We start from the raw sequence: 23,749 nt of genomic DNA, 5'->3' as shown, positions 1-23,749 counted from the left end.
ATAATGATTCTGTCTTAAATTGTATTGTTTATTTGCGTATTAGGATACCTAAGGATTGATTATAAACGTTGATTGACTTGTTTGGATAAGTTTATTGGTAACGTTTGGGATTCATTTTGTATGCATTTTGAAGGAAGGAAACCGAGTGGATTATTGATGAAGCGCGCCAGCTAAACTGAGTTTTTATGGATATAAAGAAGGACTTTATCGAACAAAAGGACCATTTGTAATGTAACTGGGACCTTTTGGAATGCCAACAGAAGATCTTCAAAGGTAAGGCATATATTATATCGCTATTTCTGACTTTCGTGTCGCAACTCCCTGGTTGAAAATGATTTGTTATGCATTTGTGTGCTGGGCGCTGTCCTCAGATAATCGCATGGTTTGCTTTCACCGTAAAGCCTTTTTGAAATCTGACACGGCGGTTGGATTAACAACAAGTTAAGCTTTATTTTGATGTGTTGCACTTGTGATTTCATGAAAGTTTAATATTTATAGTAATTTAATTTGAATTTCGCGCTCTGCAATTTCACCGGATGTTGGCCAGGTGGGACGCTACTGTCCCACCTATCCCAAAGAAACAAATTCTTATTTACAATGAAGGCCTACACCGGCCAAACCTGGACAACGCTGGGCCAATTGAATAGGCTACTGCAACTCATACTTTTCAGACAAGTGATCTATTATAAATTATAAACTGGGTGGTTTGAGCCCTGAATGCAGATTGACAAAAACGAATATTTTTACTGTTCTAATTTAGTTGGTAACCAGTTTCTAATATCAATAATGCCCTTCTGGGGGTTTGTGGTATATGGCCAATGCTAGAGTGACCCCTATCCACAAGAAGGGCAGCAAAACAGACCTGTATCAATTTTGAGTGAGCGGTCTAAGATGCTGGAAAAAGTAATTTATGAACAGATAGAGGAATATACTGGCAAGAATTTCTCTGTTTTGACTGACTTCATCAGGAAATAAGTGGACCAGGAAAATGTCTGTGGAATAGTTGACCAGGGAAATGTCTGTGGCATTGTAATGGTTGACCAGGGAAATGTCTGTTGTCATGGTAATGGTTGACCAGGGAAATGGCTGTTGTCGTGGTAACGGTTGACCAGGGAAATGTCTGATGTCATGGTAATAGCTGACCAGGGAAATATCTGTGGAATGGTAATGGATACAATATACAAAGTTGATGAGCCTTGGTGATATAGACCGATTCCATTTCAGATGATATGGGACTCCCAATCACGACCGTATGTGAGGCAGCCTGTTTATTGTGGTCTTAAATTACAAACGGTCCTATAAATGACTTAATTATCTAGCGAATAAAACACCTCAATCCAGATTAGATCTGAGGGCGCAAAATGATCCATTCACAAGTAAGCCTTTTCCTTGACATAATCAGGACATGACAGGCATAAATAATCACCAGTGCTACAATAACAGATCACACACATTGTGGTTATCAGAAGACAAAATGTATCTCTGAGGCCTTAGTTGGCTTTTAAATATATCCTACATTCTATAACCATTCATCTGATAAGGAAGAAAATGTAAATGATGATAAATCTCTTTGTCAACAGAACTGAAAGAGTTATAACTCGGAATACCAGCTTATACATTATTTTTAACATCAAGATCAGGGGAGAGCGCGAACGCAGTCCCCCACTACCAGAGATTTCCACATTTGGGAAATTCGCAGGGGTCAGCACAGCCGGAGTGCAATGGCTGAGCCTCGCCCTGGGTGAAGCGCCTTCTTGATCACGGTGTCTCCCTTGCCAGGTAAGTATGAGTTGTACACGTTGGTAGAGGGGCACTCATTCCAGGACAAAGGTGTTTGTCTAACGGTTACCACTTGTACTACTCACAATACCACATCATATCATCATGTTCCGGAACTCCAATTTGAGCAGCAGCAGCTGAAAAATGAGCTCCTACAAATATTGAAATTTACATGGTTTTTAGAGTGAAGTACATCGGAAAAAAGCAAAAGAAAACTGCAAGACTGAATAGGAGAAAAAACAAGCAACAAACAAAGAAGATAGGCTTTTGAAAAATAACTATTTTTCATAAAATTGTAGTTATCTTAGCAAGCTGAATTGTTTACCAGTTGCTAAGCAGTTGCTAGGGACTCTTTTGGAAGAAGCTAGCTAGCTAACGAAGAACAACAAAGAATATCTAGTTAACAGAAGAAAAGAAAGAGAAAATCAGGACAGAAGAAAAAGGATATCAAAGTGAAACAGTTCTCTAAAGACACAGGAGACAATAATACAAGAAACAACACTTCTGTAGCTTGTCAACTATGTGTCTGTCTATCCCTGTTCTCTCCTCTCTGCACAGGCCATACAAACGCTTCACACCGCGTGGCCGCTGCCACTCTAACCTGGTGGTCCCAGCGCGCACGACCCACGTGGAGTTCCAGGTCTCCGGCAGCCTCTGGAACTGCCGGTCTGCAGCCAACAAGGCTGAGTTCATCTCAGCCTATGCTACCCTCCAGTCCCTAGACTTCCTGGCGCTGACGGAAACATGGATTACCACAGATAACACTGCTACTCCTACTGCTCTCTCTTCGTCTGCACACGTTTTAACGCATACCCCTAGAGCATCGAGCCAGCGGGGTGGTGGCACTGGAATCCTCATCTCTCCCAAGTGGACATTCTCTCTTTCTCCCCTGACCCATCTGTCTATCTCCTCATTTGAATTCCATGCTGTCACAGTTACCAGGCCTTTCAAGCTTAACATCCTTATCATTTATCGCCCTCCAGGTTCCCTTGGAGAGTTCATCAATGAGCTTGACGCCTTGATAAGTTCCTTTCCTGAGGATGGCTCACCTCTCACAGTTCTGGGTGACTTTAACCTCCCCACGTCTACCTTCGACTCATTCCTCTCTGCCTCCTTCTTTCCACTCCTCTCCTCTTTCGACCTCACCCTCTCACCTTCCCCCCCTACTCACAAGGCAGGCAATACGCTTGACCTCATCTTTACTAGATGCTGTTCTTCCACTAATCTCATTGCAACTCCCCTCCAAATCTCCGACCACTATCTTGTATCCTTTTCCCTCTTGCTCTCATCCAACACTTCTCACTCTGCCCCTACTCGGATGGTATTGCGCCGTCCCAACCTTCGCTCTCTCTCTCCCGCTACTCTCTCCTCTTCCATCCTATCATCTCTTCCCTCTGCTCAAACCTTCTCCAACCTATCTCCTGATTCTGCCTCCTCAACCCTCCTCTCCTCCATTTCTGCATCCTTTGATTTTCTCTGTCCCCTATCCTCCAGGCCGGCTCGGTCCTCCCCTCCTGCTCCGTGGCTCGACGACTCACTACGAGCTCACAGAACAAGGCTCCGGGCAGCTGAGCGGAAATGGAGGAAAACTCGCCTCCCTGCGGACCTGGCATCCTTTCACTCACTCCTCTCTACATTCTCCTCTTCTGTCTCTGCTGCTAAAGCCACTTTCTACCACTCTAAATTCCAAGCATCTGCCTCTAACCCTAGGAAGCTCTTTGCTACCTTCTCCTCCCTCCTGAATCCTCCTCCCCCTCCCCCCCCCCTCCTCCCTCTCTGCGGATGACTTCGTCAACCATTTTGAAAAGAAGGTTGACGATATCCGATCCTCGTTTGCTAAGTCAAACGACACCGCTGCTCCTGCTCACACTGCCCTACCCTGTGCTTTGACCTCTTTCTCCCCTCTCTCTCCAGATGAAATCTCGCATCTTGTGACGGCCGGCCGCCCAACAACCTGCCCACTTGACCCTATCCCCTCCTCTCTTCTCCAGACCATTTCCGGAGACCTTCTCCCCTTCCTCACCTCGCTCATCAACTCATCCTTGACCGCTGGCTACGTCCCTTCCGTCTTCAAGAGAGCGAGAGTTGCACCCCTTCTGAAAAAACCTACACTCGATCCCTCCGATGTCAACAACTACAGACCAGTATCCCTTCTTTCTTTTCTCTCCAAAACTCTTGAACGTGCCGTCCTTGGCCAGCTCTCCTGCTATCTCGCTCAGAATGACCTTCTTGATCCTAATCAGTCAGGTTTCAAGACTGGGCATTCAACTGAGACTGCTCTTCTCTGTGTCACGGAGGCTCTCCGCACTGCTAAAGCTAACTCTCTCTCCTCTGCTCTCATCCTTCTAGACCTATCTGCTGCCTTTGATACTGTGAACCATCAGATCCTCCTCTCCACCCTCTCCGAGTTGGGCATCTCCGGCGCGGCCCACGCTTGGATTGCGTCCTACCTGACAGGTCGCTCCTACCAGGTGGCGTGGCGAGAATCTGTCTCCGCACCATGCGCTCTCACCACTGGTGTCCCCCAGGGCTCTGTTCTAGGCCCTCTCCTATTCTCGCTATACACCAAGTCACTTGGCTCTGTCATATCCTCACATGGTCTCTCCTATCATTGCTATGCAGACGACACACAATTAATCTTCTCCTTTCCCCCTTCTGATAACCAGGCGGCGAATCGCATCTCTGCATGTCTGTCAGACATATCAGTGTGGATGACGGATCACCAGCTCAAGCTGAACCTCGGCAAGACGGAGCTGCTCTTCCTCCCGGGGAAGGACTGCCCGTTCCATGATCTCGCCATCATGGTTGACAACTCCCTTGTGTCCTCCTCCCAGAGTGCTAAGAACCTTGGCGTGATCCTGGACAACACCCTGTCGTTCTCCACTAACATCAAGGCGGTGACCCGATCCTGTAGGTTCATGCTCTACAACATTCGCAGAGTACGACCCTGCCTCACACAGGAAGCGGCGCAGGTCCTAATCCAGGCACTTGTCATCTCCCGTTTGGATTACTGCAACTTGCTGTTGGCTGGGCTCCCTGCCTGTGCCATTAAACCCCTACAACTCATCCAGAACGCCGCAGCCCGTCTGGTGTTCAACCTTCCAGTTCTCTCACGTCACCCCGCTCCTCCGCTCTCTCCACTGGCTTCCAGTTGAAGCTCGCATCCGCTACAAGACCATGGTGATTGCCTACGGAGCTGTGAAGGGAACGGCACCTCCATACCTTCAGGCTCTGATCAGGCCCTACACCCAAACAAGGGCACTGCGTTCATCCACCACTGGCCTGCTGGCCCCCTTACCTCTGAGGAAGCACAGTTCCCGCTCAGCCCAGTCAAAACTGTTCTCTGCTCTGGCACCCCAATGGTGGAACAAGCTCCCTCACGACGCCAGGACAGCGGAGTCAATCACCACCTTCCGGAGACACCTGAAACCCCACCTCTTTAAGGAATACCTAGGATAGGATAAAGTAATCCTTCTAACCCCCCCCCCCTTAAAAGATTTAGATGCACTATTGTAAAGTGGTTGTTCCACTGGATATCATAAGGTGAATGCACCATTTTGTAAGTCGCTCTGGATAAGAGCGTCTGCTAAATGACTTAAATGTAAATGTAAATCATATCGACCAGGGTCTAATAACGTTTACTAATACAGTTGCGGACAAAGCGGTGGAAAAGCGATGCACTTTGTTTTATTATATTATATCGCTGTCTGACTATTTTTCCCATCATGCAACACGGTAGAAATGCTGAAATCACATTCGTGCTCACACAGCCAACCGAAAGACACCAACTATTTCTGGTATTTTGTAGCGTTCCAGACATTGTAGGAATAGTTTCATCACATACGACCCCAGATATAAAGGAGAAACAGTCGCCTACTACTTCATCAACAACAACAAGACACAGTAGTAGCTACTAGGGATAGGGGGCGATATTTTGACTTCCGGATGAAAAGCATGCGCAAAGTAAACTGCCTGCTACACAGGCCCAGAAGCTAGGATATGCATTGGTAGATATGGATGGAAAACACTCTAAAGTTTCTAAAACGGTTAAAATAACGTCTGTGAGTAAAACAGAACTGAAATGGCAGGCGAAACCCCGAGGACAAACCATCCCCCTCCCCCCCAAAAGAAATCCTCCTACCACTGATTTCAATGGCTGGCGCTTTTATAAAAGGGCGAAATCGTGCCCGATTGCAGTTCCTAGGGCTTCCACTAGATGTCAACAGTCGTTAGAAAGAGTTGCAGGCTGTTTTTTTTTTTTTAAATGAGCCAGAAATTGCAGTTTTACTAGGTGGCTCCCATTTTGGCTGTAGTGTTTCAAAGTGCGTGACTGAGAGTGTTCTTTGGTATTTTTCACCGGTAAAGACAATAATGATTCTGTCTTAAATTGTATTGTTTATTTGCGTATTAGGATACCTAAGGATTGATTATAAACGTTGATTGACTTGTTTGGATAAGTTTATTGGTAACGTTTGGGATTCATTTTGTATGCATTTTGAAGGAAGGAAACCGAGTGGATTATTGATGAAGCGCGCCAGCTAAACTGAGTTTTTATGGATATAAAGAAGGACTTTATCGAACAAAAGGACCATTTGTAATGTAACTGGGACCTTTTGGAGTGCCAACAGAAGATCTTCAAAGGTAAGGCATATATTATATCGCTATTTCTGACTTTCGTGTCGCAACTCCCTGGTTGAAAATGATTTGTTATGCATTTGTGTGCTGGGCGCTGTCCTCAGATAATCGCATGGTTTGCTTTCACCGTAAAGCCTTTTTGAAATCTGACACGGCGGTTGGATTAACAACAAGTTAAGCTTTATTTTGATGTGTTGCACTTGTGATTTCATGAAAGTTTAATATTTATAGTAATTTAATTTGAATTTCGCGCTCTGCAATTTCACCGGATGTTGGCCAGGTGGGATGCTACTGTCCCACCTATCCCAAAGAAACAAATTCTTATTTACAATGAAGGCCTACACCGGCCAAACCTGGACAACGCTGGGCCAATTGAAAAGGCTACTGCAACTCATACTTTTCAGACAGGTGATCTATTATAAATTATAAACTGGGTGGTTTGAGCCCTGAATGCAGATTGACAAAAACAAATATTTTTACTGTTCTAATTTAGTTGGTAACCAGTTTCTAATATCAATAATGCCCTTCTGGGGGTTTGTGGTATATGGCCAATGCTAGAGTGACCCCTATCCACAAGAAGGGCAGCAAAACAGACCAGTATCAATTTTGAGTGAGCGGTCTAAGATGCTGGAAAAAGTAATTTATGAACAGATAGAGGAATATACTGGCAAGAATTTCTCTGTTTTGACTGACTTCATCAGGAAATAAGTGGACCAGGAAAATGTCTGTGGAATAGTTGACCAGGGAAATGTCTCTGGCATTGTAATGGTTGACCAGGGAAATGTCTGTTGTCATGGTAATGGTTGACCAGGGAAATGTCTGTGGAATGGTAATGGTTGACCAGGGAAATGTTTGTTGTCATGGTAATGGCTGACCAGGGAAATGTCTGTGGCATTGTAATGGTTGACCAGGGAAATGTCTGTTGTCATGGTAACAGTTAACCAGGGAAATGTCTATTGTCATGGTAATAATGGACCAGGGAAAAGTCTGTGGCATGGTAATGGTTGACCAGGGAAATGTCTGTGGAATGGTAATGGTTGACCAGGGAAATGTCTGTTGTCATGGTAATGGTTGACCAGGGAAATGTCTGTTGTCATGGTAATGGTTGACCAGGGAAATGGCTGTTGTCATGGTAATAGCTGACCAGGGAAATATCTGTGGAATGGTAATGGATACAATATACAAAGTTGATGAGCCTTGGTGATATAGACCGATTCCATTTCAGATGATATGGGACTCCCAATCACGACCGTATGTGAGGCAGCCTGTTTATTGTGGTCTTAAATTACAAACGGTCCTATAAATGACTTAATTATCTAGCGAATAAAACACCTCAATCCAGATTAGATCTGAGGGCGCAAAATGATCCATTCACAAGTCGGCCTTTTCCTTGACATAATCAGGACATGACAGGCATAAATAATCACCAGTGCTACAATAACAGATCACACACATTGTGGTTATCAGAAGACAAAATATATCTCTGAGGCCTTAGTTGGCTTTTAAATATATCCTACATTCTATAACCATTCATCTGATAAGGAAGAAAATGTAAATGATGATAAATCTCTTTGTCAACAGAACTGAAAGAGTTATAACTCGGAATACCAGCTTATACATTATTTTTAACATCAAGATCAGGGGAGAGCGCGAACGCAGTCCCCCACTACCAGAAATTATGCAATCAAGATTTCCACATTTTGGAAATTCACAGGGATCAGCACAGCCGGAGTGCAGTGGCTGAGCCTCGCCCTGGGTGAACCGCCTTCTTGATCACGGTGTCTCCCTTGCCAGGTAAGTATGAGTTGTACACGTTGGTAGAGGGGCACTCATTCCAGGACAAAGGTGTTTGTCTAAACGGTTACCACTTGTACTACTGACAATACCACATCATATCGACCAGGGTCTAATAACGTTTACTAATACAGTTGCGGACAAAGCGGTGGAAAAGCGATGCACTTTGTTTTATTATATTATATCGCTGTCTGACTATTTTTCCCATCATGCAACACGGTAGAAATGCTGAAATCACATTCGTGCTCACACAGCCAACCGAAAGACACCAACTATTTCTGGTGTTTTGTAGCGTTCCAGACATTGTAGGAATAGTTTCATCACATACGACCCCAGATATAAAGGAGAAACAGTCGCCTACTACTTCATCAACAACAACAAGACACAGTAGTAGCTACTAGGGATAGGGGGCGATATTTTGACTTCCGGATGAAAAGCATGCGCAAAGTAAACTGCCTGCTACTCAGGCCCAGAAGCTAGGATATGCATTGGTAGATATGGATGGAAAACACTCTAAAGTTTCTAAAACTGTTAAAATAACGTGTGTGAGTAAAACAGAACTGAAATGGCAGGCGAAACCCCGAGGACAAACCATCCCCCTCCCCCCCAAAAGAAATCCTCCTACCACTGATTTCAATGGCTGGCACTTTTATAAAAGGGCAAAATCGTGCCCGATTGCAGTTCCTAGGGCTTCCACTAGATGTCAACAGTCGTTAGAAAGAGTTGCAGGCTGTTTTTTTTTTTTTTTAATGAGCCAGAAATTGCAGTTTTACTAGGTGGCTCCCATTTTGGCTGTAGTGTTTCAAAGTGCGTGACTGAGAGTGTTCTTTGGTATTTTTTACCGGTAAATACAATAATGATTCTCAGTCTTAAATTGTATTGTTTATTTGCGTATTAGGATACGTAAGGATTGATTATAAACGTTGATTGACTTGTTTGGATAAGTTTATTGGTAACGTTTGGGATTAATTTTGTATGCATTTTGAAGGAAGGAAACCGAGTGGATTATTGATGAAGCGCGCCAGCTAAACTGAGTTTTTATGGATATAAAGAAGGACTTTATCGAACAAAAGGACCATTTGTAATGTAACTGGGACCTTTTGGAGTGCCAACAGAAGATCTTCAAAGGTAAGCCATATATTATATCGCTATTTCTGACTTTCGTGTCGCAACTCCCTGGTTGAAAATGATTTGTTATGCATTTGTGTGCTGGGCGCTGTCCTCAGATAATCGCATGGTTTGCTTTCACCGTAAAGCCTTTTTGAAATCTGACACGGCGGCTGAATTAAGAACAAGTTAAGCTTTATTTTGATGTGTTGCACTTGTGATTTCATGAAAGTTTAATATTTATAGTAATTTAATTAGAATTTCGCGCTCTGCAATTTCACCGGATGTTGGCCAGGTGGGACGCTACTGTCCCACCTATCCCAAAGAAACAAATTCTTATTTACAATGAAGGCCTACACCGGCCAAACCTGGACAACGCTGGGCCAATTGAATAGGCTACTGCAACTCATACTTTTCAGACAGGTGATCTATTATAAATTATAAACTGGGTGGTTTGAGCCCTGAATGCAGATTGACAAAAACGAATATTTTTACTGTTCTAATTTAGTTGGTAACCAGTTTCTAATATCAATAATGCCCTTCTGGGGGTTTGTGGTATATGGCCAATGCTAGAGTGACCCCTATCCACAAGAAGGGCAGCAAAACAGACCTGTATCAATTTTGAGTGAGCGGTCTAAGATGCTGGAAAAAGTAATTTATGAACAGATAGAGGAATATACTGGCAAGAATTTCTCTGTTTTGACTGACTTCATCAGGAAATAAGTGGACCAGGAAAATGTCTGTGGAATAGTTGACCAGGGAAATGTCTGTGGCATTGTAATGGTTGACCAGGGAAATGTCTGTGGAATGGTAATGGTTGACCAGGGGAAATGTCTGTTGTCATGGTAATGGTTGACCAGGGAAATGTCTGTTGTCATGGTAATGGTTGACCAGGGAAATGTCTGTGGAATGGTAATGGTTGACCAGGGAAATGTCTGTTGTCATGGTAATGGCTGACCAGGGAAATGTCTGTGGCATTGTAATGGTTGACCAGGGAAATGTCTGTTGTCATGGTAATGGATGACCAGGGAAATGTCTGTGGAATGGGAATGATTGAGCAGGGAAATGTCTGTTGTCATGGTAATAGTTGACCAGGGAAATGTCTGTGGCATGGTAATGGTTGACCAGGGAAATGTCTGTGGCATGGTAATGGTTGACCAGGGAAATGTCTGTGGAATGGTAATGGTTGACCAGGGAAATGTCTGTTGTCATGGTAATGGTTGACCAGGGAAATGTCTGTGGCATTGTAATGGTTGACCAGGGAAATGTCTGTTGTCATGGTAATGGATGACCAGGGAAATGTCTGTGGAATGGGAATGATTGAGCAGGGAAATGTCTGTTGTCATGGTAATAGTTGACCAGGGAAATGTCTGTGGCATGGTAATGGTTGACCAGGGAAATGTCTGTGGCATGGTAATGGTTGACCAGGGAAATGTCTGTGGAATGGTAATGGTTGACCAGGGAAATGTCTGTTGTCATGGTAATGGTTGACCAGGGAAATATCTGTTGTCTTGGTATGGTAATAGCTGACCAGGGAAATATCTGTGGAATGGTAATGGATACAATATACAAAGTTGATGAGCCTTGGTGATATAGACCGATTCCATTTCAGATGATATGGGACTCCCAATCACGACCGTATGTGAGGCAGCCTGTTTATTGTGGTCTTAAATTACAAACGGTCCTATAAATGACTTAATTATCTAGCGAATAAAACACCTCAATCCAGATTAGATCTGAGGGTGCAAAATGATCCATTCACAAGTAGGCCTTTTCCTTGACATAATCAGGACATGACAGGCATAAATAATCAGCAGTGCTACAATAACAGATCACACACATTGTGGTTATCAGAAGACAAAATGTATCTCTGAGGCCTTAGTTGGCTTTTAAATATATCCTACATTCTATAACCATTCATCTGATAAGGAAGAAAATGTAAATGATGATAAATCTCTTTGTCAACAGAACTCAAAGAGTTATAACTCAGAATACCAGCTTATACATTATTTTTAACATCAAAATCAGGGGAGAGAGCGAACGCAGTCCCCCACTACCAGAAATTATGCAATCGAGATTTCCACATCTAGGAAATTCGCAGGGGTCAGCACAGCCAGAGTGAAATGTCTGAGCCTCACCCTGGGTGAACCGCCTTCTTGATCATGGTGTCTCCCTTGCCAGGTAAGTATGAGTTGTACACGTTGGTAGAGGGGCACTCATTCCAGGACAAAGGTGTTTGTCTAACGGTTACCACTTGTACTACTGACAATACCACATCATATCGACCAGGGTCTAATAACGTTTACTAATACAGTTGCGGACAAAGCGGTGGAAAAGCGATGCACTTTGTTTTATTATATTATATCGCTATCTGACTATTTTTCCCATCATGCAACACGGTAGAAATGCTGAAATCACATTCGTGCTCACACAGCCAACCGAAAGACACCAACTATTTCTGGTGTTTTGTAGCGTTCCAGACATTGTAGGAATAGTTTCATCACATACGACCCCAGATATAAAGGAGAAACAGTCGCCTACTACTTCATCAACAACAACAAGACACAGTAGTAGCTACTAGGGATAGGGGGCGATATTTTGACTTCCGGATGAAAAGCATGCGCAAAGTAAACTGCCTGCTACTCAGGCCCAGAAGCTAGGATATGCATTGGTAGATATGGATAGAAAACACTCTAAAGTTTCTAAAACTGTTAAAATAACGTCTGTGAGTAAAACAGAACTGAAATGGCAGGCGAAACCCCGAGGACAAACCATCCCCCTCCCCCCCAAAAGAAATCCTCCTACCACTGATTTCAAAAGTTGGCACTTTTATAAAAGGGTGAAATCATGCCCGATTGCAGTTCCTAGGGCCTCCACTAGATGTCAACACTCGTTAGAAAGAGTTGCAGGCATTTTTTTTTTTTAAATGAGCCAGAAATTGCAGTTTTACTAGGTGGCTCCCATTTTGGCTGTAGTGTTTCCAAGTGCGTGACTGAGAGTGTTCTTTGGTATTTTTCACCGGTAAAGACAATAATGATTCTCAGTCTTAAATTGTATTGTTTTTTTGCGTATTAGGATACCTAAGGATTGATTATAAACGTTGATTGACTTGTTTGGATAAGTTTATTGGTAACGTTTGGGATTAATTTTGTATGCATTTTGAAGGAAGGAAACCGAGTGGATTATTGATGAAGCGCGCCAGCTAAACTGAGTTTTTATGGATATAAAGAAGGACTTTATCGAACAAAAGGACCATTTGTAATGTAACTGGGACCTTTTGGAGTGCCAACAGAAGATCTTCAAAGGTAAGGCATATATTATATCGCTATTTCTGACTTTCGTGTCGCAACTCCCTGGTTGAAAATGATTTGTTATGCATTTGTGTGCTGGGCGCTGTCCTCAGATAATCGCATGGTTTGCTTTCACCGTAAAGCCTTTTTGAAATCTGACACGGCGGCTGGATTAACAACAAGTTAAGCTTTATTTTGATGTGTTGCACTTGTGATTTCATGAAAGTTTAATATTTATAGTAATTTAATTAGAATTTCGCGCTCTGCAATTTCACCGGATGTTGGCCAGGTGGGACGCTACTGTCCCACCTATCCCAAAGAAACAAATTCTTATTTACAATGAAGGCCTACACCGGCCAAACCTGGACAACGCTGGGCCAATTGAATAGGCTACTGCAACTCATACTTTTCAGACAGGTGATCTATTATAAATTATAAACTGGGTGGTTTGAGCCCTGAATGCAGATTGACAAAAACGAATATTTTTACTGTTCTAATTTAGTTGGTAACCAGTTTCTAATATCAATAATGCCCTTCTGGGGGTTTGTGGTATATGGCCAATGCTAGAGTGACCCCTATCCACAAGAAGGGCAGCAAAACAGACCTGTATCAATTTTGAGTGAGCGGTCTAAGATGCTGGAAAAAGTAATTTATGAACAGATAGAGGAATATACTGGCAAGAATTTCTCTGTTTTGACTGACTTCATCAGGAAATAAGTGGACCAGGAAAATGTCTGTGGAATAGTTGACCAGGGAAATGTCTGTGGCATTGTAATGGTTGACCAGGGAAATGTCTGTGGAATGGTAATGGTTGACCAGGGGAAATGTCTGTTGTCATGGTAATGGTTGACCAGGGAAATGTCTGTTGTCATGGTAATGGTTGACCAGGGAAATGTCTGTGGAATGGTAATGGTTGACCAGGGAAATGTCTGTTGTCATGGTAATGGCTGACCAGGGAAATGTCTGTGGCATTGTAATGGTTGACCAGGGAAATGTCTGTTGTCATGGTAATGGATGACCAGGGAAATGTCTGTGGAATGGGAATGATTGAGCAGGGAAATGTCTGTTGTCATGGTAATAGTTGACCAGGGAAATGTCTGTGGCATGGTAATGGTTGACCAGGGAAATGTCTGTGGCATGGTAATGGTTGACCAGGGAAATGTCTGTGGAATGGTAATGGTTGACCAGGGAAATGTCTGTTGTCATGGTAATGGTTGACCAGGGAAATGTCTGTGGCATTGTAATGGTTGACCAGGGAAATGTCTGTTGTCATGGTAATGGATGACCAGGGAAATGTCTGTGGAATGGGAATGATTGAGCAGGGAAATGTCTGTTGTCATGGTAATAGTTGACCAGGGAAATGTCTGTGGCATGGTAATGGTTGACCAGGGAAATGTCTGTGGCATGGTAATGGTTGACCAGGGAAATGTCTGTGGAATGGTAATGGTTGACCAGGGAAATGTCTGTTGTCATGGTAATGGTTGACCAGGGAAATATCTGTTGTCTTGGTATGGTAATAGCTGACCAGGGAAATATCTGTGGAATGGTAATGGATACAATATACAAAGTTGATGAGCCTTGGTGATATAGACCGATTCCATTTCAGATGATATGGGACTCCCAATCACGACCGTATGTGAGGCAGCCTGTTTATTGTGGTCTTAAATTACAAACGGTCCTATAAATGACTTAATTATCTAGCGAATAAAACACCTCAATCCAGATTAGATCTGAGGGCGCAAAATGATCCATTCACAAGTAGGCCTTTTCCTTGACATAATCAGGACATGACAGGCATAAATAATCAGCAGTGCTACAATAACAGATCACACACATTGTGGTTATCAGAAGACAAAATGTATCTCTGAGGCCTTAGTTGGCTTTTAAATATATCCTACATTCTATAACCATTCATCTGATAAGGAAGAAAATGTAAATGATGATAAATCTCTTTGTCAACAGAACTCAAAGAGTTATAACTCAGAATACCAGCTTATACATTATTTTTAACATCAAGATCAGGGGAGAGCGCGAACGCAGTCCCCCACTACCAGAAATTATGCAATCGAGATTTCCACATTTGGGAAATTCGCAGGGGTCAGCACAGCCGGAGTGCAATGGCTGAGCCTCGCCCTGGGTGAACCGCCTTCTTGATCACGGTGTCTCCCTTGCCAGGTAAGTATGAGTTGTACACGTTGGTAGAGGGGCACTCATTCCAGGACAAAGGTGTTTGTCTAACGGTTACCACTTGTACTACTGACAATACCACATCATATCGACCAGGGTCTAATAACGTTTACTAATACAGTTGCGGACAAAGCGGTGGAAAAGCGATGCACTTTGTTTTATTATATTATATCGCTGTCTGACTATTTTTCCCATCATGCAACACGGTAGAAATGCTGAAATCACATTCGTGCTCACACAGCCAACCGAAAGACACCAACTATTTCTGGTGTTTTGTAGCGTTCCAGACATTGTAGGAATAGTTTCATCACATACGACCCCAGATATAAAGGAGAAACAGTCGCCTACTACTTCATCAACAACAACAAGACACAGTAGTAGCTACTAGGGATAGGGGGCGATATTTTGACTTCCGGATGAAAAGCATGCGCAAAGTAAACTGCCTGCTACTCAGGCCCAGAAGCTAGGATATGCATTGGTAGATATGGATAGAAAACACTCTAAAGTTTCTAAAACTGTTAAAATAACGTCTGTGAGTAAAACAGAACTGAAATGGCAGGCGAAACCCCGAGGACAAACCATCCCCCTCCCCCCCAAAAGAAATCCTCCTACCACTGATTTCAATGGCTGGCACTTTTATAAAAGGGCGAAATCGTGCCCGATTGCAGTTCCTAGGGCCTCCACTAGATGTCAACACTCGTTAGAAAGAGTTGCAGGCTGTTTTTTTTTTTAAATGAGCCAGAAATTGCAGTTTTACTAGGTGGCTCCCATTTTGGCTGTAGTGTTTCCAAGTGCGTGACTGAGAGTGTTCTTTGGTATTTTTCACCGGTAAAGACAATAATGATTCTCAGTCTTAAATTGTATTGTTTATTTGCGTATTAGGATACCTAAGGATTGATTATAAACGTTGATTGACTTGTTTGGATAAGTTTATTGGTAACGTTTGGGATTAATTTTGTATGCATTTTGAAGGAAGGAAACCGAGTGGATTATTGATGAAGCGCGCCAGCTAAACTGAGTTTTTATGGATATAAAGAAGGACTTTATCGAACAAAAGGACCATTTGTAATGTAACTGGGACCTTTTGGAGTGCCAACAGAAGATCTTCAAAGGTAAGGCATATATTATATCGCTATTTCTGACTTTCGTGTCGCAACTCCCTGGTTGAAAATGATTTGTTATGCATTTGTGTGCTGGGCGCTGTCCTCAGATAATCGCATGGTTTGCTTTCACCGTAAAGCCTTTTTGAAATCTGACACGGCGGCTGGATTAACAACAAGTTAAGCTTTATTTTGATGTGTTGCACTTGTGATTTCATGAAAGTTTAATATTTATAGTAATTTAATTTGAATTTCGCGCTCTGCAATTTCACCGGATGTTGGCCAGGTGGGACGCTACTGTCCCACCTATCCCAAAGAAACAAATTCTTATTTACAATGAAGGCCTACACCGGCCAAACCTGGACAACGCTGGGCCAATTGAATAGGCTACTGCAACTCATAGTATGTAGTACTTTTCAGACAGGTGATCTATTATAAATTATAAACTGGGTGGTTTGAGCCCTGAATGCAGATTGACAAAAACAAATATTTTTACTGTTCTAATTTAGTTGGTAACCAGTTTCTAATATCAATAATGCCCTTCTGGGGGTTTGTGGTATATGGCCAATGCTAGAGTGACCCCTATCCACAAGAAGGGCAGCAAAACAGACCTGTATCAATTTTGAGTGAGCGGTCTAAGATGCTGGAAAAAGTAATTTATGAACAGATAGAGGAATATACTGGCAAGAATTTCTCTGTTTTGACTGACTTCATCAGGAAATAAGTGGACCAGGAAAATGTCTGTGGAATAGTTGACCAGGGAAATGTCTGTGGCATTGTAATGGTTGACCAGGGAAATGTCTGTGGAATGGTAATGGTTGACCAGGGAAATGTCTGTTGTCATGGTAATGGTTGACCAGGGAAATGTCTGTTGTCATGGTAATGGTTGACCAGGGAAATGGCTGTTGTCGTGGTAACGGTTGACCAGGGAAATGTCTGTTGTCATGGTAATAGCTGACCAGGGAAATATCTGTGGAATGGTAATGGATACAATATACAAAGTTGATGAGCCTTGGTGATATAGACCGATTCCATTTCAGATGATATGGGACTCCCAATCACGACCGTATGTGAGGCAGCCTGTTTATTGTGGTCTTAAATTACAAACGGTCCTATAAATGACTTAATTATCTAGCGAATAAAACACCTCAATCCAGATTAGATCTGAGGGCGCAAAATGATCCATTCACAAGTCGGCCTTTTCCTTGACATAATCAGGACATGACAGGCATAAATAATCACCAGTGCTACAATAACAGATCACACACATTGTGGTTATCAGAAGACAAAATGTATCTCTGAGGCCTTAGTTGGCTTTTAAATATATCCTACATTCTATAACCATTCATCTGATAAGGAAGAAAATGTAAATGATGATGAATCTCTTTGTCAACAGAACTCAAAGAGTTATAACTCAGAATACCAGCTTATACATTATTTTTAACATCAAGATCAGGGGAGAGCGCGAACGCAGTCCCCCACTACCAGAAATTATGCAATCGAGATTTCCACATTTGGGAAATTCGCAGGGGTCAGCACAGCCGGAGTGCAATGGCTGAGCCTCGCCCTGGGTGAACCGCCTTCTTGATCACGGTGTCTCCCTTGCCAGGTAAGTATGAGTTGTACACGTTGGTAGAGGGGCACTCATTCCAGGACAAAGGTGTTTGTCTAACGGTTACCACTTGTACTACTGACAATACCACATCATATCGACCAGGGTCTAATAACGTTTACTAATACAGTTGCGGACAAAGCGGTGGAAAAGCGATGCACTTTGTTTTATTATATTATATCGCTGTCTGACTATTTTTCCCATCATGCAACACGGTAGAAATGCTGAAATCACATTCGTGCTCACACAGCCAACCGAAAGACACCAACTATTTCTGGTGTTTTGTAGCGTTCCAGACATTGTAGGAATAGTTTCATCACATACGACCCCAGATATAAAGGAGAAACAGTCGCCTACTACTTCATCAACAACAACAAGACACAGTAGTAGCTACTAGGGATAGGGGGCGATATTTTGACTTCCGGATGAAAAGCATGCGCAAAGTAAACTGCCTGCTACTCAGGCCCAGAAGCTAGGATATGCATTGGTAGATATGGATGGAAAACACTCTAAAGTTTCTAAAACTGTTAAAATAACGTCTGTGAGTAAAACAGAACTGAAATGGCAGGCGAAACCCCGAGGACAAACCATCCCCCTCCCCCCCAAAAGAAATCCTCCTACCACTGATTTCAATGGCTGGCACTTTTATAAAAGGGCGAAATCGTGCCCGATTGCAGTTCCTAGGGCTTCCACTAGATGTCAACAGTCGTTAGAAAGAGTTGCAGGCTGTTTTTTTTTTTAAATGAGCCAGAAATTGCAGTTTTACTAGGTGGCTCCCATTTTGGCTGTAGTGTTTCAAAGTGCGTGACTGAGAGTGTTCTTTGGTATTTTTCACCGGTAAAGACAATAATGATTCTCAGTCTTAAATTGTATTGTTTATTTGCGTATTAGGATACCTAAGGATTGATTATAAACGTTGATTGACTTGTTTGGATAAGTTTATTGGTAACGTTTGGGATTCATTTTGTATGCATTTTGAAGGAAGGAAACCGAGTGGATTATTGATGAAGCGCGCCAGCTAAACTGAGTTTTTATGGATATAAAGAAGGACTTTATCGAACAAAAGGACCATTTGTAATGTAACTGGGACCTTTTGGAGTGCCAACAGAAGATCTTCAAAGGTAAGGCATATATTATATCGCTATTTCTGACTTTCGTGTCGCAACTCCCTGGTTGAAAATGATTTGTTATGCATTTGTGTGCTGGGCGCTGTCCTCAGATAATCGCATGGTTTGCTTTCACCGTAAAGCCTTTTTGAAATCTGACACGGCGGCTGGATTAACAACAAGTTAAGCTTTATTTTGATGTGTTGCACTTGTGATTTCATGAAAGTTTAATATTTATAGTAATTTAATTTGAATTTCGCGCTCTGCAATTTCACCGGATGTTGGCCAGGTGGGACGCTACTGTCCCACCTATCCCAAAGAAACAAATTCTTATTTACAATGAAGGCCTACACCGGCCAAACCTGGACAACGCTGGGCCAATTGAATAGGCTACTGCAACTCATACTTTTCAGACAGGTGATCTATTATAAATTATAAACTGGGTGGTTTGAGCCCTGAATGCAGATTGACAAAAACGAATATTTTTACTGTTCTAATTTAGTTGGTAACCAGTTTCTAATATCAATAATGCCCTTCTGGGGGTTTGTGGTATATGGCCAATGCTAGAGTGACCCCTATCCACAAGAAGGGCAGCAAAACAGACCTGTATCAATTTTGAGTGAGCGGTCTAAGATGCTGGAAAAAGTAATTTATGAACAGATAGAGGAATATACTGGCAAGAATTTCTCTGTTTTGACTGACTTCATCAGGAAATAAGTGGACCAGGAAAATGTCTGTGGAATAGTTGACCAGGGAAATGTCTGTGGCATTGTAATGGTTGACCAGGGAAATGTCTGTGGAATGGTAATGGTTGACCAGGGAAATGTCTGTTGTCATGGTAATGGTTGACCAGGGAAATGTCTGTTGTCATGGTAACGGTTGACCAGGGAAATGTATGTGGAATGGGAATGGTTTAGCAGGGAAATGTCTGTTGTCATGGTAACAGTTAACCAGGGAAATGTCTGTTGTCATGGTAATAGTTGACCAGGGAAATGTCTGTGGAATGGTAATGGTTGACCAGGGAAATGTCTGTGGAATGGTAATGGTTGACCAGGGAAATGTCTGTTGTCATGGTAATGGTTGACCAGGGAAATGTCTGTTGTCATGGTAATGGTTGACCAGGGAAATGGTTGTTGTCGTGGTAACGGTTGACCAGGGAAATGTCTGTTGTCATGGTAATAGCTGACCAGGGAAATATCTGTGGAATGGTAATGGATACAATATACAAAGTTGATGAGCCTTGGTGATATAGACCGATTCCATTTCAGATGATATGGGACTCCCAATCACGACCGTATGTGAGGCAGCCTGTTTATTGTGGTCTTAAATTACAAACGGTCCTATAAATGACTTAATTATCTAGCGAATAAAACACCTCAATCCAGATTAGATCTGAGGGCGCAAAATGATCCATTCACAAGTAGGCCTTTTCCTTGACATAATCAGGACATGACAGGCATAAATAATCACCAGTGCTACAATAACAGATCACACACATTGTGGTTATCAGAAGACAAAATGTATCTCTGAGGCCTTAGTTGGCTTTTAAATATATCCTACATTCTATAACCATTCATCTGATAAGGAAGAAAATGTAAATGATGATAAATCTCTTTGTCAACAGAACTGAAAGAGTTATAACTCGGAATACCAGCTTATACATTATTTTTAACATCAAGATCAGGGGAGAGCGCGAACGCAGTCCCCCACTACCAGAAATTATGCAATCGAGATTTCCACATTTGGGAAATTCGCAGGGGTCAGCACAGCCGGAGTGCAATGGCTGAGCCTCGCCCTGGGTGAACCGCCTTCTTGATCACGGTGTCTCCCTTGCCAGGTAAGTATGAGTTGTACACGTTGGTAGAGGGGCACTCATTCCAGGACAAAGGTGTTTGTCTAACGGTTACCACTTGTACTACTGACAATACCACATCATATCGACCAGGGTCTAATAACGTTTACTAATACAGTTGCGGACAAAGCGGTGGAAAAGCGATGCACTTTGTTTTATTATATTATATCGCTGTCTGACTATTTTTCCCATCATGCAACACGGTAGAAATGCTGAAATCACATTCGTGCTCACACAGCCAACCGAAAGACACCAACTATTTCTGGTGTTTTGTAGCGTTCCAGACATTGTAGGAATAGTTTCATCACATACGACCCCAGATATAAAGGAGAAACAGTCGCCTACTACTTCATCAACAACAACAAGACACAGTAGTAGCTACTAGGGATAGGGGGCGATATTTTGACTTCCGGATGAAAAGCATGCGCAAAGTAAACTGCCTGCTACTCAGGCCCAGAAGCTAGGATATGCATTGGTAGATATGGATGGAAAACACTCTAAAGTTTCTAAAACTGTTAAAATAACGTCTGTGAGTAAAACAGAACTGAAATGGCAGGCGAAACCCCGAGGACAAACCATCCCCCTCCCCCCCAAAAGAAATCCTCCTACCACTGATTTCAATGGCTGGCACTTTTATAAAAGGGCGAAATCGTGCCCGATTGCAGTTCCTAGGGCTTCCACTAGATGTCAACAGTCGTTAGAAAGAGTTGCAGGCTGTTTTTTTTTTTTTAAATGAGCCAGAAATTGCAGTTTTACTAGGTGGCTCCCATTTTGGCTGTAGTGTTTCAAAGTGCGTGACTGAGAGTGTTCTTTGGTATTTTTCACCGGTAAAGACAATAATGATTCTCAGTCTTAAATTGTATTGTTTATTTGCGTATTAGGATACCTAAGGATTGATTATAAACGTTGATTGACTTGTTTGGATAAGTTTATTGGTAACGTTTGGGATTAATTTTGTATGCATTTTGAAGGAAGGAAACCGAGTGGATTATTGATGAAGCGCGCCAGCTAAACTGAGTTTTTATGGATATAAAGAAGGACTTTATCGAACAAAAGGACCATTTGTAATGTAACTGGGACCTTTTGGAGTGCCAACAGAAGATCTTCAAAGGTAAGGCATATATTATATCGCTATTTCTGACTTTCGTGTCGCAACTCCCTGGTTGAAAATGATTTGTTATGCATTTGTGTGCTGGGCGCTGTCCTCAGATAATCGCATGGTTTGCTTTCACCGTAAAGCCTTTTTGAAATCTGACACGGCGGCTGGATTAACAACAAGTTAAGCTTTATTTTGATGTGTTGCACTTGTGATTTCATGAAAGTTTAATATTTATAGTAATTTAATTTGAATTTCGCGCTCTGCAATTTCACCGGATGTTGGCCAGGTGGGACGCTACTGTCCCACCTATCCCAAAGAAACAAATTCTTATTTACAATGAAGGCCTACACCGGCCAAACCTGGACAACGCTGGGCCAATTGAATAGGCTACTGCAACTCATACTTTTCAGACAGGTGATCTATTATAAATTATAAACTGGGTGGTTTGAGCCCTGAATGCAGATTGACAAAAACGAATATTTTTACTGTTCTAATTTAGTTGGTAACCAGTTTCTAATATCAATAATGCCCTTCTGGGGGTTTGTGGTATATGGCCAATGCTAGAGTGACCCCTATCCAGAAGAAGGGCAGCAAAACAGACCTGTATCAATTTTGAGTGAGCGGTCTAAGATGCTGGAAAAAGTAATTTATGAACAGATAGAGGAATATACTGGCAAGAATTTCTCTGTTTTGACTGACTTCATCAGGAAATAAGTGGACCAGGAAAATGTCTGTGGAATAGTTGACCAGGGAAATGTCTGTGGCATTGTAATGGTTGACCAGGGAAATGTCTGTGGAATGGTAATGGTTGACCAGGGAAATGTCTGTTGTCATGGTAATGGTTGACCAGGGAAATGTCTGTTGTCATGGTAATGGTTGACCAGGGAAATGTATGTGGAATGGTAATGGTTGACCAGGGAAATGTCTGTTGTCATGGTAATGGCTGACCAGGGAAATGTCTGTGGCATTGTAATGGTTGACCAGGGAAATGTCTGTTGTCATGGTAATGGATGACCAGGGAAATGTCTGTGGAATGGGAATGATTGAGCAGGGAAATGTCTGTTGTCATGGTAACAGTTAACCAGGGAAATGTCTGTTGTCATGGTAATGTTGACCAGGGAAATGTCTGTGGCATGGTAATGGTTGACCAGGGAAATGTCTGTGGAATGGTAATGGTTGACCAGGGAAATGTCTGTTGTCATGGTAATGGTTGACCAGGGAAATGTCTGTTGTCATGGTAACGGTTGACCAGGGAAATGTCTGTTGTCATGGTAATAGCTGACCAGGGAAATATCTGTGGAATGGTAATGGATACAATATACAAAGTTGATGAGCCTTGGTGATATAGACCGATTCCATTTCAGATGATATGGGACTCCCAATCACGACCGTATGTGAGGCAGCCTGTTTATTGTGGTCTTAAATTACAAACGGTCCTATAAATGACTTAATTATCTAGCGAATAAAACACCTCAATCCAGATTAGATCTGAGGGCGCAAAATGATCCATTCACAAGTAGGCCTTTTCCTTGACATAATCAGGACATGACAGGCATAAATAATCACCAGTGCTACAATAACAGATCACACACATTGTGGTTATCAGAAGACAAAATGTATCTCTGAGGCCTTAGTTGGCTTTTAAATATATCCTACATTCTATAACCATTCATCTGATAAGGAAGAAAATGTAAATGATGATAAATCTCTTTGTCAACAGAACTCAAAGAGTTATAACTCAGAATACCAGCTTATACATTATTTTTAACATCAAGATCAGGGGAGAGCGCGAACGCAGTCCCCCACTACCAGAAATTATGCAATCGAGATTTCCACATTTGGGAAATTCGCAGGGGTCAGCACAGCCGGAGTGCAATGGCTGAGCCTCGCCCTGGGTGAACCGCCTTCTTGATCACGGTGTCTCCCTTGCCAGGTAAGTATGAGTTGTACACGTTGGTAGAGGGGCACTCATTCCAGGACAAAGGTGTTTGTCTAACGGTTACCACTTGTACTACTGACAATACCACATCATATCGACCAGGGTCTAATAACGTTTACTAATACAGTTGCGGACAAAGCGGTGGAAAAGCGATGCACTTTGTTTTATTATATTATATCGCTGTCTGACTATTTTTCCCATCATGCAACACGGTAGAAATGCTGAAATCACATTCGTGCTCACACAGCC

General features: G+C 42.5%; 6 non-coding genes and 1 pseudogene across 6 annotated transcripts; all 7 read right to left on the bottom strand.

Annotated features, from left to right (window-relative positions):
* Positions 1 to 1,637: 1,637 nt before the first annotated feature.
* Positions 1,638 to 1,787, bottom strand: LOC145878699 (uncharacterized; annotated as a pseudogene).
* Positions 1,788 to 8,052: 6,265 nt separating this feature from the next.
* On the bottom strand, positions 8,053 to 8,216 carry LOC123732837 (U1 spliceosomal RNA). Its single transcript, XR_006763434.1, has one exon. It is a non-coding gene; the product is annotated as a U1 spliceosomal RNA (small nuclear RNA).
* Positions 8,217 to 11,340: 3,124 nt separating this feature from the next.
* LOC145878697 (U1 spliceosomal RNA) lies at positions 11,341 to 11,504 on the bottom strand. Its single transcript, XR_014392246.1, has one exon. It is a non-coding gene; the product is annotated as a U1 spliceosomal RNA (small nuclear RNA).
* Positions 11,505 to 14,624: 3,120 nt separating this feature from the next.
* LOC145878692 (U1 spliceosomal RNA) lies at positions 14,625 to 14,788 on the bottom strand. Its single transcript, XR_014392241.1, has one exon. It is a non-coding gene; the product is annotated as a U1 spliceosomal RNA (small nuclear RNA).
* Positions 14,789 to 17,345: 2,557 nt separating this feature from the next.
* LOC145878691 (U1 spliceosomal RNA) lies at positions 17,346 to 17,509 on the bottom strand. Its single transcript, XR_014392240.1, has one exon. It is a non-coding gene; the product is annotated as a U1 spliceosomal RNA (small nuclear RNA).
* Positions 17,510 to 20,291: 2,782 nt separating this feature from the next.
* On the bottom strand, positions 20,292 to 20,455 carry LOC123742595 (U1 spliceosomal RNA). The gene has a single exon (XR_006769749.1). It is a non-coding gene; the product is annotated as a U1 spliceosomal RNA (small nuclear RNA).
* Positions 20,456 to 23,338: 2,883 nt separating this feature from the next.
* On the bottom strand, positions 23,339 to 23,502 carry LOC123744301 (U1 spliceosomal RNA). Its single transcript, XR_006770881.1, has one exon. It is a non-coding gene; the product is annotated as a U1 spliceosomal RNA (small nuclear RNA).
* Between the last annotated feature and the right edge of the window lie 247 nt (positions 23,503 to 23,749).

This window comes from Salmo salar, chromosome 04, assembly GCF_965601325.2.
Source record: "Salmo salar chromosome 04, fSalSal1, whole genome shotgun sequence".
In the NCBI taxonomy this organism is placed as follows: domain Eukaryota; kingdom Metazoa; phylum Chordata; class Actinopteri; order Salmoniformes; family Salmonidae; genus Salmo; species Salmo salar.
This window is presented reverse-complemented; position numbering and strand designations above follow the sequence as displayed.